The following is a 20,261-nucleotide window of genomic DNA, read 5'->3' on the forward strand; positions in this document are numbered from 1 at the left end:
GTGTAATGACCACAGGGATGACACTAGAGGACACCCTGCAGAAAGCCTGAAGGACTAAATTTTAAGTAGTTGCACATGTCTTTAATTGTTATACTTGTGTTGGAATGCCTTCAAAGGGAGTTAACAGGATCTCTGCATATAAGGGGCTTTAGCATCAGTGAAAGGTACTGTAGCATAACTCAGAAGTATTAAGTTTACCACTTGGAATTCAGAATTTAATGTGTGAGTGTCACCTAAGCCACACTATCATCAGACCCTTTCAAATACGGCAAAAGCTGTGGAATTATCACTGCCCGCCATTAACAGAAGAGCTGCTACTCCCCATCCAAAAAGGATTAATTATAAAAAATGAACAGTATCAGCCTGGATTCTTTTGGGATACCAGTTTAAAACCTGCAAGCGAATATCATCACTCTGCAGGCTGCTTGTTCTCAACCCTTGCCAGTCTCAGAGCTGGGGATCCCCAATGCTCTCATCCTGCCTATGGTGGCAACCAACTTGTGCAATATTGGCTCTAGACTCTATCCACCGAAAAAAAGGTTCAACGTGTGGCCTTTCAAGTGCACCAATTCCCTGTTTGTCCTATAAGCCTTCAAATAAGCTGATTTTTTAGGTAATTAAAGATCACTAAAAAATCTAAAAAAGAAACTACTATTACCCAAATAACTGTTGCAGAAGCAGAAGAGATGATCACAAAAGAGTATTTAAATCTGTTTTTTTAATGCACAATTTATTTTGTTTTTTTTTCAGCCACCTTCAATAACATAGGCTTGATAATACTAACAAATTCCATGTTTTCTCACTTTGTTTTTTAAACTTAAAATTAAATATTTACTAGCTTTAATCCCAAGTTGTGTGAAAGCACATACAGAATTTGTATTGTGGTGTCCAGGTATGAAATTTATAAATGGTGTTTAGTAAAACATAAGTTCAGGTGGAGGTCAAATTTTAATCTCACACTTCTCTAAGCATATGCGCTTCCTGGCTGAACACAGAGCTGCATGCATATTTATCTCTGACCAGCACTGTCATTTCCTCAACCAGGAAAATTAAAGTATTAAGTACAGTACTCTAACCCTTCATATTCGCCGGCTCATTTCATCATTACAAATTGACCAGACTACTGAAGTGAATAATGGAAAAGCAAGAGAAGTACTGCTAATTAAATAAACCAAAAAGCAAAAAAAAAAGAAATAAAACAAAAGCCACACATCAGCATTGGCACTGAAGCATAACTCTTACTGACATGTAAGTTGCTTCATGGTAGTTTTATTAAAGATGTGATTTTATTTTTTCCAGAAGGAAATTGAAAAAGCTTTCTAAATGCTTTAAAAATGGACATTGATAGCATGATAACTCAATACAGCATATTGTGGTAACTTATGCACTAATATAATGAAATTTAAAATAGCTTATTATTGCCATTCCCTTACTCACTTTAGGCAAATAACCATCAAAAATCTAAATTCACATATACACATGATATGAGCATACTGTATAATGCTCACTCTGATACTGTAGATCTAAACTTTCTCAATCCTTGTTGACTTATTCTGTTAATATCACTTTTACATTGATCTTGTAATTTACCTTTTAATGCTTTTCTATGAAGATATTGTATGATTGCATAAATAGTCCATTTATACTGTGCCTCACTGTCAGTGAAAGCGTTAGGAGCACCTGGTTGGACTCTGTGTGGTGCTGAGACTGAAGGTTATTCCTACTTATTGGCATCCAAAGGCAAAAGGCAAAAGTCGTAGTCGAGGCAAAAGAACTAGGTCGGGCAGCCAAAAGAGTCAGGTCGAGTGTATACAAATCCAAAACAAGAAGTTGAAGCAGGAGGAAACAAGGTCGGATAGCCAACAATCAGGTCGAGAGTAGTAGCGCACACCAGAGAAAGCCAAGGGTAATTCTCAGTAGTAAGCAGAGACTGAGTGCAGTGAGAGGGTATAAATAGGCAAGAGCGTGAGGAATGGCAATTGATTAATTAGTGCGCGAGTGTTGGCGGTGAGAGGTGCTCATAGGAATGCGGTTTGTGAAAGTACCCCTTTCAACGATGTTCCATTCTGTTGAATTATAAACTATGTTAACACATTTTCTTAAAGTGAATATTTTAATCACAAATGGAATGCTCGACGGGTAGTGAATGTCAAGCATAGATTCATCCATGGAGACCAACTCAGGGGTAAAAGTGTAGAAAGGGATAGATGAGGAGAAGGGTATAAAAATCAGAGACACTGAATTTCCTTTTGAGCATAATGAAGTCAATCATTAGGAAGTGAAATATGTATCGTACCACCTAGACACTGCCTAGATCAGACTTTCCCTCCAAAATGAGCAGTATGGCAAGGAGAACAAACTGTGAGGGATGCCACCAGAGAGAGGCATAGGGAGACTGGAAGAGCTAAAGAGTTTTATGGTTTAATTGGGAGAATATTTCCACCATAAAGCTGGACTATATATCAATGAGAAAGCCATATTTCCATATATATTATATGAAGTTCAGGTGGGTAACTGTGTCAGCATGCATAGGCTGCAAAGGAACAAGTAATAGGTTTATTCCATGCTGAAAAAAAGAAGGAAGAAAACACAATGTTTTGGCCGTGGGGCCTTCTTCAGGTGAGGATATTGGCTTTGTAACACCTGAAGAAGGCCCCACAGCCGAAACGTTGTTTTCTTCTTTTTTTTCAGCATGGAATAAACCTATTACTTATTCCTATATTATATGAAAATATGCTATTATATACAGTATAGGAGTGGAAAAGCCATTCTTAACAGAGATTGAGCAAGTTAGTAAAGAGGAATGGGCAAAAATTGTATTACTGTATCTTCCAAGTGTGCAAAGTTGGAAATTTATCCAAAAAATAAGATTTATCCAAAAAAGACTTACAGGCATATTTTGCTTCCACAAAGTTTTGACATACAGCAGGGGGATGAATAGTAATGCAAATATTTTTTTTAAATTTTTGAATTTTCTTTGCAGTTTTTGCTGTCATATTGATTTCTGTTACCCTGTATCCGTCATTTATAATTCAACAAAATTGAAAAATGCTACTTTTTAATACTTTGGAGAGGCACTGTAACTTTTCAGAAATAAAGCATATTGGCTTGCATTTGCCTGATTTGCTTTTTCTTATAGATAAGTATAAAATTTGCAATTTTACACTCAATAGGGCCAAGATCTGTTTTACAGGCCTGTTAAAATAACCAGGTTTTTGGGTTTATGCGTATTACATGCCAATTCTATTGGGGAAAATGTAATTATTTCCAGCCAATTTGTTAATTCCAAGACTATCTAGTTTTTGTAACCTGCCACTGCCTAGACCAAACAGGTTATTTCTTAATGTGAAAGAGATAAACCACAGGGTTACATTTTAGAGAGATTATTTGCCTTGTAGTTCTTGCATTACTTTTTTAAAAGTATAGCCCAATTCTGATTCCTAATCTGTCTGGTCCAAATCTGCTGACTGTAAACTCTCATTCCCCCATAGTCAGCTTCTCTAAAATTACAGACTTTAGCACCTCTCACCTCTTTTCTCCTTACTGCATCTACATTGTTTGAGAAAATCAAATCAATACTGTAATAAAATATAGGTGGTATAAATAAAAGCGGATAATAGAGATTCAAATATTTAGTCAATTCTGACACCCACTGAATCCAAGCAATTTATGAAATTTAAAGAAAACATTGCCACTGGTTAGGGTACACCAAGTGAAGTCTCGTAGCAATCTGGTGGTGAAGAATTTGATAGGAATAGCTTAAAAGACAATTATTTATTACACAAGTAACAGCCAAAACACAAAGCACAAAGAAGTAGCATTTGCAAACTACAATTTACTAAAGGATGGAGTTACAGAGTTTAACACTTTACATTTAAATGGTCCTTGCTATATTTCACATTGACCACCCTAATGTACTCAGAAATGCATACAATTTTTTATAAGAGAAATTATTACTGCTTTTGTAAAGTAAATAAAGACCTTAGAGGTGACTGTACCTTTAAACCGAAGGGAAATAGATGTGGTCACTTGCACCTAAATAACCAAAAAGGACAATCTCTATTTTTTAAAAAGGAAACTTAATATTTTGAAAAAGGTATCATACATGTGTTATGTAGTGTGAATGCTTCAGTATGTTCAGTAACAGATACCTGGTTTTGGTTCATAAAAGAGGAATCTTGTGGCGAAAGGTTGAAAGATTGTAACTGTAATTGTAGGCAGTCCTTCTAAATGGCACAATGTGATTGGCAGAGAAAATTTATCAACAAGCTTTCTCATTTTCTGCTGCGCTCCAAGATGGAGGAAAGAAATCAACCTCAACTGCAACAAGCACTAAGCCAAGTCTTAGCTTTAATTAATAACCTCTTAGCCACACCAGAAGCAATAGCTTCATTGTCATCGGCTACAAAGCCCGCGATGAGTGTTCTTCCGTCAACGCTGCATGCACATGGTGGATACCAAGGGAAAAATCTTTAGGGGGCGTCTGAAATTCTGAGGGGGGCAGTGATATTTCGGTTGAAACAGAGCTGTTGCAACTACCCAAGTAAAATGTCACAACCACACCACTGATTAGTGCTTCATGATAGAAGATAGCGACGAGCAATCTGGTATTTAGTGATGAAGTAGTTTCACATTTATCAGTACTCTCGCAATTATTATTGCCTGGAGTGACAAAATACCATATGCCCTCATTTTTGCAACTACAGTACAGTACATCGACGGTAATGAGGTTCTGAATCGTTAAGAAAAAAGAGTTGTAAAACCAACAGAAAGCACAAACTTCTATAACTACAGTCCATGTTATATAACGATTTTAAGTATAAGGATAAACGGAATCAGTCCACCTGAGCAAACTAGTAATAGTTTTGACAAACCAATAACGTAGACACTATGTAATATGTGCCGTTTCTGGATGGATAGCCCTCCTGCACATCGAACAGTTCAATGTACTAACAGTGAATTCAGGGTTAGTGTAGTTATCTGACCATTGACAAAGTACAACTATTTTTGGGGAGCAAGTAAGTTGGGGCGAAAGTGTTCAAAAATCCTTTTGTCCAAAACTGAGGGGGATGGACAGTTCAGTTGAGGGGGCGACATCCCCTTTCGCTCCCCCGTGGTGCCGGCTCTGAGCATGTAACTACCGAAGTCGAAATAAGTACTTTATTTCTATGTAATTTATTTGGGTTTCATATCGTGCAGACTGTCTCCGAGCTGATACTGGTGCTAAAGTTGCCGTCCCAGCTTTGGCACAACCACCATTACGTCAAAATAAAGTACTTATTTCGGCTTCAGTAGTTGCATGGCTAAGATGTTATTATTTAAAGCTACGGCTTGGCTTAGTGCTTGTTGCAGTTGAGGTTAATTTCAAAATGTGAAAATGAGAAAGCTTGTTGATACATTTTCTCAGCCAATCACATTGTGCCATTTAGATGGACTGCCTACATTGGGCCATAATTCACCTCTCACACATAAAATGCTGTCACACTCTCCATTTTCCTGTCACATACACACACAAAACGGTCTCACATTCATTAGTTTTACCTCTCACATACACATATTTTGTTGATTAGCAAACACCATGGATGTTGCAAAATAATTCAGAAAGACTTAGGCCAAATTAAGTGACTGTACAAGTACCTGACAGGTGACATTTAATGTAGGTGTATTGGGGCTTGCATGCAGGTACCAAAAACATAAACTACAAATCTTAAATGGGAAACATTAATCCTGAAGAGTCTATTTATGGGGAAGACTTAAGTATTTATATGAAAACATCAGTTTATCTGCTGGACACTATGAGGAAGTAATAAAAAGTTAAACATTGTTTTAGAATGTATACTGTAGCTACAAATGATGAATGCAAAACAAGGTTGTTATAATTGTACTGGGCACTTGTATAACAACTTAAAATGGTGTACAGTTTTTTGTGTAGAATAATTTGTATGGAATCAATCAAGAGAAAGGTAACCAGATATATTCATAGGCTTATAGGAATGTCCAAATCTAATAGACTGAACATTAGAAAGATCTTCTTAGTGTTAAATGGAGAAGAATACAAAGGAACTCGGTATAGGTATTAAAAATCCTCAAAGGCATTGACATAGTCAATCCTTCAGAATCTCTAGCAACCCATGAACTGTAGGACACAAGTGAAAACTATGGGGAAGTGCATGGGGAGTGCATTTAACAGTAACTGTAGAAAATGAATCCCTACTTCACACAGAGAATTGTGGCATTATGGAACAAACTGCCCATGTTTTTAGAATAACAAATGAGCTACAGTGATTGGTTGATTGTTTCTTGCTAGTAACCTGTGATATGTTCAACTATTAACCATTTGACATTAAACGGTAAGCATTTAATAACTCACTTTATTCTTTGATGTGTAAATTCGATACAGTATGTTTGTTTTAGGATACATTTTTCACAAAGGTAGGGAAATTCCAGTGGAGGAACTACTGCAACTGAGATTATATCATATGGCAGTCAGTCTTTCAAATATTTGAAATATTCTGTAACTCCCCAGAGAAACAACAAAAGGAAAGAGAAATAAAGAGAATAAAATAGTACAGAAAACATTTTGTCTTGTATTTTAATGGAAAGGATAAGAATGTGTTCTGTTTCTCATAATTTTCCAACTTGTTATATGTATTGCTATATTAAAAATCTTACATTTTTTCTTTGCAGTATAATCCATCTATCCATACTGTACATTTTCAGTGTGCCTGTCAATGGTAGTGTTGCCCCGCTTGTAAAGTGAAAATCATCAGAATTTCACTTAGAATATGCATAGTTCACAAATTCTGTTAAAAGGAAAACTGCTACATGAGTGTAGAGGAAAGGTAAAATATGGAGTTTCTGGAGCTGTTCTCTCTATTTAACTGGATATATCCCCTGACAGGCTTATAGATGTAAACTATAAGGATTTATTATTTACAGAGCCACATTTTCCCTGTTTATGTTTATATAATACTTTTATGTTATTTGCATCCTCTGCTCACTTTTTACACAGCAAACCTCACATGAACATGGTGTATAAAGAGCAATGTGAGTGGCCTGATGACAGTGCATTCTTCATTGCAAGAGATATGCATTGCTGGAAGGAATAAAGAGATTTATTTTCTTTGTTGGGTATAAAGTATCCCAGCTTCCTGAACAGTGGGGTGAAGCAAGGGACATTTAAACACCTGCAGAGTGAAGGGACAAATACAGTTATGTTCTATGATTTAAAAGGCAGGAAATGGGTTTGCAGTAGGGATGTGAAGTTTTTGATAGAAATACCAATGCTGTTAACAATAAATAATATTTTAATGGATATAATAATATCGATCCACAAATACTACACTTTATAATTGAAAATAGTATTCACGTACAGCATTAAATAACAAAAGATAAAGTAATCAATAAGTAAGGTGTCTTACATTATTTCTCTGAAAAAACATGTACAGTATGCAGAGCCAGCTATATTATACTCCAAAAAATATACAGAATTTGCTGACTCATCAAAATTAGTGAGAGTCAAAGAGACAGATGAGATGTTCTGCACAGTCTGTTTTCAGGTTAGCTTGGCACTGACTGAAATTCATGCCTGCTTTTGCAGATAGATTTTTGCCAGTCTGTCCAATACAGGGAAGTTGTGAGTTTGAGTTGAGAGTAGAGATGAAGCTCATTTTCCATCATGGCACAAGTCTGCTTGTACATTGTTGCTGGTGGTTTGTATCATTTTTTTAAAGTTTGTCACATATTACCTTTGCTGCTTGTATCTGCTGTTGGCTCATGGCAACCCTCACCATCAAAGGTTTCAGCTACAGATGCAGCTATCCAGAATATGCGAGATGTCAGGTGGCATATTGCAGTAAACATTGCCTCATGACGAACAGCACCACACCTTGCAGTTTTTTTTATTTTTCCAAATAATCTGATGCAGTTTTACTCTGTAAAACTACCATGTGGTGCAGTGAATCCTTAAAATCCACAGCTGCATATAAGTGTCATGGCAATCATTATAATATTAAATGTGTATTACATTGTTGAGGCAGGATATTGTTACCCTGTTGTCACCACAACTTTAAATGCGATAATGTACTGTACAGTTCATATGTCACAATATCATATGAAACACTAATATCACACTTCTCTTTTTTCTAGAGTTCTTATTTTTATAATTACACATAGTATACATAATTATTAGTAACTACATATAAATATGAATTAGAAACATAACTGTGTTTTAGATTTTGATTCTAAAAATATATTTTACACACACCATAGTGGCTTGAAACCATACAGTATCATACTGTATTTAAAAGCAAATAAACACGTACAGCAAAAAAACAAAAACAAAATAGAAGCCAGATTAAAATAAGTTTTGATTTGACTTTGACTTTGTCAATAATGTACAATACAGTAAGTTGCATATAGTGCATACAAGTCTGCACTATACTGTATTTAGATTCATATATTTAAATTGTTTATATCACAATTGCTTTTCAGGTATAGGACAGTATGCTACGCTTGAAAACAGTTACGCAATATAATTGTAACGATCTCTTGCAAAACAGTGGTTGCTGTGTAACCAGTGGTGCCAGTAATAACATCTAGATGAAGCCAGTCTGTAAGAACAACACTCAGTACTATTCTGTAGTTGTTGTGCTATATTGTTTGGATGTCTGTGGATATAATTTCACATGCTTCTTGTGATAAACATCAGGAATTTTAGTGTTTTTGTTCCCGTGGCTGACATTTTAGGACATAAGTACAGTTCTTTCTTTGAAAGAAATACTTCATGATCCATTTGAATAGGCAAAAGAGTTGAACCAGCTATAATAATCTTTAATCACACAAACAATGTGATTGGTTTTGTGCTGGTTTGTGCCTTTGAAAGTCAAATTTGTGTTGCTTTTGTTCCTGAGATATAGTGCCTTTTTGGGGAGGAGGGGTCGTGACCTCACTCAGACCTCCAAGAGCAGCTCAGGATCACCAGAATGGTCTCATTGGTTAGTGCTTCATTAGTGCCAGTTTGTGCCACTGAAAGTAGTTTTCAAGCTGCTTTCGTTCCTGAGAAATAAGCTCATCATTTTTTGTAGTTCAGGTACTGTACGTGGCTCATTATTTTTTGAGTAATCAAAAAATGACTATTTACAAAAAACTTTGCTGTTTGTAATACACTCTGAATAGTTAATGTATATAATTACTGTATACAGTATAAGGATAACAATGCTGCCAATTTGCTGTCTCAGTGTTTGTGAGGTGGTGGATATTTTGCATTAGTATACCAGTATTTTCTGTGCATTTGAGTGAATAGTAAAACTAAATCTGTCTCCAGTATCTTAATTAATCTTAAGTTATTTTTTTAATTATGTTCAGTATACAACATTTTCTTAAGGGTGTTTTTAATCAAAGAAATGTTGAATCCAATTTTATGCAAGATGCATACAGTAATTGTAATGTAGTTTGAGTTTGTATTCTGTTTTATACAATCATGTGAAGGTATTTCTAATACTACAACACGGTAAATGACATTATTTTAAAAAAATATGTGAAAAAAATCACAAATAGCAATATTTTAAACATCAGTGGTTTGAAATAAAACAAAATCGGAGGAGCACAGATAAAGAGATGTCCAGTCCGCACACAGAGAACCTCATAATTTTAATGATTTATTTTACAAAACTGAAAAAAAATAGGATATGAGATACCAAAAGGCTTCTATTTTCCTCACATTCTAATTTGATGACAAAGTACAAAAGTACATGTGAAACAGACTATAGTGGCAAACGTACTCACAATAGCTTACAAAGATCCCGAGGATTCATTCTAAGTCTATATATAAGCTGCTAATTTAACAGAAAAATATTCTGCAGTGTCTTCTCACCTTAAACATTTATGGATTTACTGTACATTCCAGATACCCCCACACTCACCCACAAATTAAATCTTCCAATCCAATCAGAGTGATGCATTGGCAGCTCAGTGGTAGAACTTGCCAACCATGTGAGAGGCCTGGGTTTAATTCCTGGGCAATCAACAAATTGTACTTTCTTTAACAAATTGCCCCTTGGGGATAATAAGGACTTTATAACAATAAAACAAATATAATAAATAATTCATATAACACATTGACCTTTTAATTTAATTTAAATATAACAGTATGCTAAATATTAAATTAATATTAATGGTACATTTAATTATAACTAAATTATAAATAAATTGAATTACCATTTGTATCAAAATCGTTAATTGGTTTGAATAATTCACGTCACAGGGGATGCACTAAGCTACATTAAAAACTTCACATATTTCTTAGTGATCTGCTGTTTTTTAGGCATGAACTTTCCTTTGAGGCTACAGTAATGGAACAAAACACTGCTAGACAGAAAGTATCTAGTGATAGTCATGTACACTTCATTAGTAATTGATGTCCAATGATCTACTGTGAGTGGTAGGGACTGACAATCCTGTATCTTATTCTTAATTTCAGTTTTTATACTTTTATACAAATCTGGACTAAAGACTGTGCTTAGCATACATTAGTATGTTGTAACTTGGCTGAATTGTTCTCACAAAGGTCTTAACTCCAAGGTCTTCAGCAGTACTCTGGCTTAATCATTAATCACAAAAATCATTATTGTCAATTTATTTTGTGTCATTTTTAGTTTGCTAGGTTTTCCCTAAAAACTGAATCCAGCCTGTTTTGTTTTGCAGGTTTCTACAAAAAAATAAATAGTCTGTAAATGTGTGTTGTTCAATAATGTTTTGGGGAAATTTTATTTACAATTACAGTATATTAAAGCATATGTTTGCTACCAAAATATCAATGATTGATTTAGTCAAAAATGTTATTTTCTGTACACTTGGCTATTTTTTCCTATAATGATAAAATTATTTTGTTAGTCATCAATTTCAAATGATGAATTTGGTGAACATTTTGGTTATAGGGATAAAAAAAACTTTACAATTTTCAGCTTACCTGTAGATTGCAGTCATTTGTAGCATCATTGTCTTCTTTGAGATTAACTTTCCACATTCACTATGGTGCACCTCTAAGATTTTTTTTAATTTTGTTATATAACTTTAATTCGCACTGTCTTTCTTTGCATGCAATTAACAGACACAATATTGATTGTTGACCCTTGTAAATTAACCTTTGATAAATGCTGTAAAACCAGTTCCAGTTCCAGTTCCAGTTCTAACTCAAAATACCTATTAGGTATTTTGGTCAATGTTAAATTATGGAAGAAGACAGACTCAGTCAGTGAGTGCTTTAAAAACTTTAATTAATGGGTATAATTAATTATGGTAGGAAAAAGGACCAAGGTGTAGTGGACTGCTTTTAATTTTCTCATTTAAAATGCAACTAGATGTATAACATTGGACTGTTCTTGTAACCCAAACCCTACACTGGCCCATTGCAGTGCAAGCACATTTCAATACCATTTGTACAGCATTTTTCAGATGACTGTAAATTTACCTAAAGAAGACATATTTTTAAAGAAGATAACATTTCAAGAGGTTGTTTCAGTGGTTTAGATTGTTTCAGACTGATTTTTTGGATTGAGAAACATTTTCAAATCTGATTACTGGAGGGCTTTGGAAACAGATTGCAGAATTGCTCTATTGAAATCCCAGCTAGGGTTAGCATTAACATTCCCCCAGTACTTAGACATTTTTTACATTCAGTGCTGGATTTTGGGTCCTAAGTGAAGTTTAGGATGGTGATAATTTGCTCCTTTCAACTTATTTTGGAGACTTTTGGCCTCTAGACTGTATATTGAACCATCCAGCAATGGCACTGAAAAAGAGAGTCACTTCAAAAGTTGCAAGAAAACCTGTTCTACAGGATAAACTCTCTTAAATCATGTATGTCAAGATATTGTAATAATTTTAGATTTTATTTTTACAGTCTTTAAATCCAATTTCAGAAATCAAATTTAATTACAAAACAAAATTCACAATTTTTAAAAGAAAATATTCGTTTTTATAAAAACAAAAGTCTTTTTGCAAAATAAAAAACAATATTGTGTACATGTCATTATTTACAAAGTGAATATATTATATCATATATTTTTTAAATACAAACATGCACTTCCTGTTCTTGTTTACTGTACTTTTTTTCTGAAACAAAAGTAACCAAATTTTAAGTTAGTGGGGTGAATTCTCAGCAGAAAAATCTGCCCTCAAATTTTAAATTCACAAAGCAATCAGAAGACAAATAATTAAGTTTCAATTAAAATAAAAAAACTTGAACATTATGCTGCATTAAGGTAAAATAATTCAGAATGGAAGTACTGTAAAAATATAATAATGTAAATAGAATGTACACTGATACGTAATACTAATAAGTAATAATGTGTATTATTGTATTACAAAAGCTTCAAATGAATAAAAGAAAATAACACTGGAATTAATTTTTATCATTTTAAATTACTTGATGTAAATGAGAATAACGTGATAGACATATAATATGAAATTATATTTTTTCCATTTAACATGGTTTAAAATGGAGCATTATTTAACCAGATACAGTAATTCCACTGAAAATGATTTATTTAAACCAGTAGGTGAAGGAAGATATCTTTTAAGGATTCTATGTATCAAACAGTATGTGTTGTACACTCTGTACTGGTGAAACACAGTAACAAGTAAATCTACACTAATAATGCAGAAGAATCATTGCTATTGATAGTGCAGTTTTATCATGTCATTTGACATATTGTCCCTATAAAGTTATTTGAACATATATGTGTTAAAGTGTATGTTCACTAAAATGTTGTGGAGATGCTGCAAAAGTATGATTGTACTTAGTTCCATTTTAAGCTAAGTGTACAGTATGTGTTGGCGAACCATGTTATCTGTTATCGTGGTTGACATGGGGCTGGAAGAAGATTGTTGTGGTAAGACTCAGAAAAGTATATTCTACCTGTGCTTCTTGGATTTTGGATAGCAAAATTGCAGGATTATTGAAGGTTAAAGGGTGAAATGAGCTATAGAGTAATTTAAACTGGAACCTGTGACTGGGCACACCTAGGAAAATAAGTAATCTTACCATATTTTATTGCAGGTACATTTTCATTTACTTGCCATTTATGCTGAAGCAAATTGTAAATAAAAGCAGTCTTGGTTTAGTGCTTCATGACACTTTCAGACAGAAAAGCATTTTTATTCTTGTTTTTCACTGACGTATTTTAACCATCCCATAGAGTCATTAAAAATAAGATGCTAATAAAATGTGTCATCAGTTTCCTTATCTTAGAAACATTTATTACTGCTTTGTAGTACACACTAGCTTATTTTAAGAAGTCAGGAAAAGTGATTTTGATCTAATCGCAGAAAAGTACTATTTAGTATAGCTGAGCCAAAGATTCTTTATTTTGAAACTTTTAATAGGACCCAAACAATGATAATGCCTCCAGATTTGCTGCAGGCAATTAACTTTCTTGTGAATATGGTCCCATTAATTGCATTTATAGACTTTAAATGAAGTATGTCCAATGCTTTAGTCTGTGATTTCCAAACCAATTTGCATGGTAATGAATAAATTTTGCCAAGATCTGAAACACTGCAAGAACTATCTTAACTACTATGGAAATATGCATGTTAATATTATGTATCTAAGATGGTGTAAAATGTGACACTTAAGTAGAAGAAATAAGTATGGCTTTTCTTTAGGCTTTTATCCACATGATTTTACATTAAACAATACAGGGCAGTGATCTCTCTCATGTGTTCTTTTTAATAAGTTATTAATGAAAACCAAATAAATGTGTTTCTAAATAACAGAAATAATGGGCACTCCTCCTAGTTGCATTAACCAAGTGTTAAAGGGAGCCCTAAAGCTGTGCTGTTGGGAGTGTTGCAGTTCACCTTTGGCAAATTGGACACAGTTCCTTCAAACCCTCAGATCAGAGGCACTGGGACCCACCCCTGGAGCTAGCTCTAAGAGTGGTGTCAGCCAGCGAAGCCTGATGGTCAGGCCACGTGTGTAACCTGGCTGGACTCGCCACCCGCAAGACAAAAAATGGGGGTCAGTTGTCTGCATTCTTGGCATTAAGTCGAACCTGTTTTCAGGGTGGATGCTGTACTACACCAACAGTGCATCTCATCTCCTCTCCTATTTGTAACATTCTTGGGAAAGGTATAAGGGCACAGCTAAGGTTTGGAATGTATCTTCTTTTGGGGACCTGGTGTTTGCATCTCTGCTGTTTATGGACTATGTTGTCCTCTTTGCCTCATCTGTTTATGGTCTCTGACTCACATTGCAGTGGTTCACAGCTGAGTGTGACACAGTTACAAAGAGGGTCAGCACCTCCGAATCTGAAGTCATTGTTCTTTGCTGGAAAAGAGTCGATTGCTCTCTCCAAGTGAGGGGGAAACAGCTGCCTCAAGAAGAGGAATTTAAGAACTCCAGGGTCTTCTTTATGAGTGAGAGTAGAGGGGATCATGGGATTGGCCTGCGAATTGGTGCAGCAGCTGCAGTAATCTGGATGCTGTATCGAACCGTAGTGGCGAAGTAGGAGCTGGGTTTTCAGAAAAAGCCCCAGGCATTCTGGTTCATCTATGTCCCTATTCCCACCCATGGTCATGAGCTTTGGGTAGTGACCGACAGAGTGAGATTGTGGGTACAAGTGGCAGAACTGAGGTTTCTCTTTAAGCTGCTTGGCTTTCTCTCTATGACAGGGAAGGGAGTTAAGCAATCTGGAAGGACTAATTAGAGTTTCAGTTCTGTGGTTTGAAAGGAGCCAGTTGAGGTTGTTCAGGCATCTGGTGGCGGTGCCTCCCAGGTGCCTCTCACTAGAGTTATATTGGACATGACACACTGGGAAGAAATCATTGGGGAGATCTAGATCCTAGTTTGTTACCACCTTGACACTCACCAGGAATAAGTGGTTAGAAAATGAGATGAGAAATAATGCCATTTATGATTTAGTTTTCTGTTTACATTATGCATATGATTATTATTTAATTATGAAGCAATTAATATTTTGAAATATAAATGCTATGTAAATTTTTTAACATTGTAATATGTCTTTAGTATATTCCAAAAAATTCAAAATATTACCTAAAATGCAGTTCACAATAAGAATTATTCAGAAGTCTTACATTAATGTACAGATTTATCACTGTACAAGTTTTTCACTTCAGTAATTTAGGGTGCTTATAAGTGTTTAAAAAATATTAGATTCTGCATATAGTTTTCAGTATTTATAGTACACTTGACAAAGTGTAGGTGATCTTTTTCTTGATATTAATGAATCTCAATTTTATCTAAATTTGAAAGCAAGGCAATACTTCTATCCACAGAGTTAAATTAAAGATTTATTCTTGTTCATGTTGTAAAAAGTTGAATTAGCACGTGCTTAAAGATAATTATGATTTTGCAGGCTTAAAGACACAATGGTAACTCACTAAGAATTAATATGTCACAATGCTTGTCTGTACATTTGTGAAGGGTGACAGAGCAGAGTATCAATTCTTAATCTCTCCCTGCTGTTTAGGCAATATATCCTAAGATGCAAACTTCACCAAATAGAAATTTGGTGTCTGTGACTCTGAATTGGTGTCTTTTTACAAAACCTATGTACGTCCTGTGTTGGAATATGCTTTTTGGCACAGCTCTCTGACTAATGATCAAACTAAAAATGTATGGAATGTATACAGAAATGGATTTATAAAATCATACTTGGTCAGAGGTATTCAGTATATCCAGACACACTTTGTGTTCTTGGATTGTGTACTTTATCAGAGAGACACATTTGGTTTTGTTTGGATTTTGCTAGAAAACTGATTAACTCTTATTTTAGGGACTGGCTACCCCCCTTTTAGGGACGAAATTACTGGTCACCGTATGAGGAACTCAAATAAATTGGTTATCCCAAAATGTCAGACAGAGATATATAGGCAATCACCAATCCCCTATATGTATAGATTATTAAATGATAATGGATTTAGACTTGGGTCACTATACATGAGGTGGAAGCAGTTGGATTTTATGTGTCTAGATATTTGTGTGTACTGTAGATCTTTTATAATTATTGTATTTACAATTGAGTGTGCATGGATGGTTTTATTGTAACAGCAATGTAATTCAGTATTCTTAATGACGGGTGTTTTTAAGGACCTGTAAAAGAATAAATGAATACATTTTGCCAAGATCTGAAACACTGCAAGAACTATCCTAACTACTATGGAAATATGCATGTTAATATTATGTATCTAAGATGGTGTAAAATGTGACACTTAAGTAGAAGAAATAAGTATGGCTTTTCTTTAGGCTTTTATCCACATGATTTTACATTAAACAATACAGGGCAGTGATCTCTCTCATGTGTTCTTTTTAATAAGTTATTAATGAAAACCAAATAAATGTGTTTCTAAATAACAGAAATAATGGGCACTCCTCCTAGTTACATTAACCAAGTGTCCAAGGCAGCCCTAAAACTGTGCTGTTGGGAGTGTTGCAGTTCACCCTTGGCAAATTGGACACAGTTCCTTCAAAACCTCAGATCAGAGGCACTGGGACCCACCTGTAAAAGTGCTAAATAAACAAAACAACAACATCATGATAATATAGACATATAGATTTTTTAACTGTTTTCTCTGTGAGAACTAGGTTATTGTAAATAGAGCTCTGTCAAATGATGATACCAGTTCTGAACTGAAGCTGAAATTTCCTCATATAATTTTATTCAAATCTATTCTTTCTGAGCACAGAAGATGTAGTGTTGGAAATATCTCAAAATATAATATAAATATAAAGTAAGTACATTAATTTCATATTAGACATAAAGGAGATAAAGTACAAAACAAAGACATTTGAATTTAATGAAGTTAACAAGATGTGGTATGTATTAAGTCCAGAGTAAATCCAAACGTTGACCTGTGTGTCCACCACAAATTGTTGTACTTAATGGTTAATTTTCATTCAATAGAAGTATTGGATAGATGCAAAAAATCTCCCAATTTATGGTCTTGTTTGCCGAAAGAATCAAAGTTTTCAGGCGTCTGTTGGTCGGGGTCGATCGTGGGTGTTGCGCCCTAGTTATTAGTCACTCTGAGACTGGAACAGCATCGAGAGTGACTGATGAGGCCAATGCCTCAGCCTCTGTTGCAGTGGCCGATCTGTGGGCAGTCTCCGTGTACCTGGTGGTATGGCACTCCTTTCGATGACTTCTTCATTTTTGGGACTGCCTGAGTATCTTTTCTTCTCCTATCTTGAGCTGATGCCGAAGAACACCCCTCCAGCTGACGAGGTCATCTGCAGTGTCCTCCCAGAGTGTAATGTCAGTGTCTAGCGCTCTCATGTCTCGCTTGCAGACATCCTTGAAGCGCAGTTGTGGGGGCCCAACAGTCCTCTTACCAGATGCAATTTCGGCATAAAGGATATCTTTTGGTATTTGCCCATCCTCCAGAGTGGTGGCAGCTTTTCCGATGCATTTCCTGATTACAGCATCCAAGGAGAGGTTGTCACTGATGGTGGATCCCAGGTATATAAACTGATGGACAGCTTCCAGTTCGTAGTTGTCTATTATGATGGCAGGAGATGTTTCCATGTCCTGACACAGCACCTTCGTCTTTTTTATGCTAATGGTCAGTCTGAAGTCTGTGCAGGCCCGAGAGAAGCCTGAGAGAAGTGGACCATAAGATTCTGGGGTTGTTGCTCTGTATGGGTGGTGACTGCAGCATCATCGGCATAGGGCATATCTCTAATGACAGTCTCACGGACTTTGGTTCTCGCTCTGAGACATACCAAATTGAATAGCCAACCATCTGATCTGGTGTGGAGGTATATGCCCTCAGTTGACGACCCAAACACATGCTTTTGCCCAGAGCACAGAGAGAAAGATCCCAAAGAGCGCTGGGGCCAGAATGCACCCTTGACTCAGCTGTTGATATCAAAACTTTCAGATGGACTTCCGTCATACTGGACTGTGCCCTTCATGTTCTCATGGAAAGATTTAATCATGCTATGTAGCTTCGGAGGGCAACCTTTCAAAAGGATATGAAAGAAGCCGTCTCCTCTTTCCAGATCAAATGCTTTGTTGAGGTCAATGAAGGTGACATGTAGGGGCTTGCGTTGTTCCCTGCACTTCTTTTGAAGCTGACGGAGGAAGAAGATCATGTCCACTGTGGATATTTTAGCACAAAAGCCACACTGCGACTCAAGGTGGACACACTCAGCCAGCTTTTGGAGTCGGACAAGGATGACACGTGCAAATAACTTGTCAACAACTCTCAGGAGGGAGATGCCCCTGTAATTGTTGCAGTCTGTCTCCCTTGTTTTTGTAAAGGGTGATAATCTTTGCATCTCTCTTGTCCTGAGGTACAGTCCTACACTCCAGCACTGACATAGGACATCATATAGGGGATGCAGTAGTGTGCCTTTGCAGTGCTTGATGAGATCTAGGAGAATCCCATCGTTGCCTGGAGCTTTACCAGAAGCTGAGCTGTCAGCGGACTTGCTGAGTTCTTATAGCTTTAGCTCTGCATCTAGTTCATTCATAATGGGCAGACACTCTGGCATCAAGTCCTGAACCGACGGCAGTATTCTCTCTAGAGTAAAGCTCAGAGTAGTGTTCTGCCTGTCACGAACAGTTCTTTCCAGGCCCTATGCGGACGACACGATCCGGAATGTGAGGATACAATTGGGAAAATAGTCATGCAGGAGAAGGGTCAGGAGACAGGGGGCGTGTCCGAGGAGTGCAGCTGTCCAGGGGGAGTGAATCCAGGGCGAACAATCCAAGGGTAAATCCAGAGGGGGAATCCAAGACGGGAGGTTTAGTCCAAGACCAGGGGATCCATCCGAAGTTAAAACCAGAACCGGGTCGGGACCGGCGGGGCAGGGAATCAGGAACAGGAAACTAAAACCATAACGGAGCCAGACGCGGCAGGACCCCGGGCTCTCACGATGCGGAAATCAATGAGAAGCCTCGGGCAAACGCCAGTGTCTGGCTTTAAAGGTGGAACTAAAGAGGGGCTGGAATAAGGAACAGGTGTAGGAAATGGGACAGAACGAGGAAGGGCTGGAGCGCCCTTAAGAGGAGGAGTAAAGATCGTGACACTACCCATCTCTCCATATGCCTTCCTCTGTCAGTAATCATTTACCCATTGGAGGATTTGAGGTACTGTTTTGTTCTGGGCAGGACTAAGGACTTTCTTAATGCCATCGTACATCCCTCCGATGTCACCTGTTGCAGCTGCTGTTTTGATGTCTTCACAGAGTTCTTGCCAGTACTCATTTGAGCACCACCTGGCTGTCTGCTGGACTTTCCTCCTGGCAGCTCTCAGCATCTGCAAAGACCTCCCACGTGGTGAGCGCCTGTGTTCCATGAGGGCTGCACCCTTTGCTTCAATAACGGGATTCATCTCGTCAGACTTCGCTTCAAAAAAGTCTGTTCTTGGAGGTCCTTTTCCCATACGTACCAATGTGTCAGTGACAGAATCGCCATTTTGAGTGACTTTTAAAGCTTCATCCATAGATTTTGCAAACTGGGCTACTTTTTCAGGATCTTGCATCTTGTTGATGTCAAGGCATGGTTTTCCCTCCGGTTTGGAGTAGTGGATCTTCTTAGGCTGCATCCTGAACTTGCAGCATACTAGCAAATGATCAGTGTCACAGTCAGCACTATGGTATGTGCGAGTAAGGAGCACAAACCTGAGGGATCTGCATCTGATGATGATCAAGAGTCCAGCTAGTGCCAGTGCTTCAATCGAGGATGTCTCCATGAACCTTGTGCTTGGGTTTGCTCTGGAAATAGTAATTGGTCAAGCAGAAGTCATGATAGGAACAGAGCTCCAGTAGCCTCTGACCATTCTTGTTTATCTTACCAATTCCATAATGACCTAAACAGCAAGACCATGAATCATGATCTGCACCCACTCTGGCATTGAAGTCTCCCAGGAGAATAAGCTGTTCCTTAATGGGGATATTCCTGATGAGCGTCTCGTGGTTATCGTAGAACTCATTCTTGGTCTCAGGTTTGAAGCACAGAGTAGGGTAAGGGTAACTGGGCCTTCAGTGGTGTGGAGATGGAGTGTCTGCAATCGTTCAGAACCATTGTTACCTGATATAAGCATCTTCAGCAGTGAGTTCTTCACTGCAAAACCCACTCCATATTCCCTGGGCTTGTCTGGGCCTTTTCTTTACCAGATGAAGGTGTAGTCCTTCTCTCTCAACTTGCCAGAGCCTACAAGAGACCTTTCCTGAAGCTTGGCTATGTCCACATGGAGTCTCTTCAGCTCATCATTGATCATGGCTGTTTTCT

Source organism: Atractosteus spatula, chromosome 8, assembly GCF_055471065.1.
Source record: "Atractosteus spatula isolate fAtrSpa1 chromosome 8, fAtrSpa1.hap1, whole genome shotgun sequence".
Classification (NCBI taxonomy): Eukaryota; Metazoa; Chordata; class Actinopteri; order Semionotiformes; family Lepisosteidae; genus Atractosteus; species Atractosteus spatula.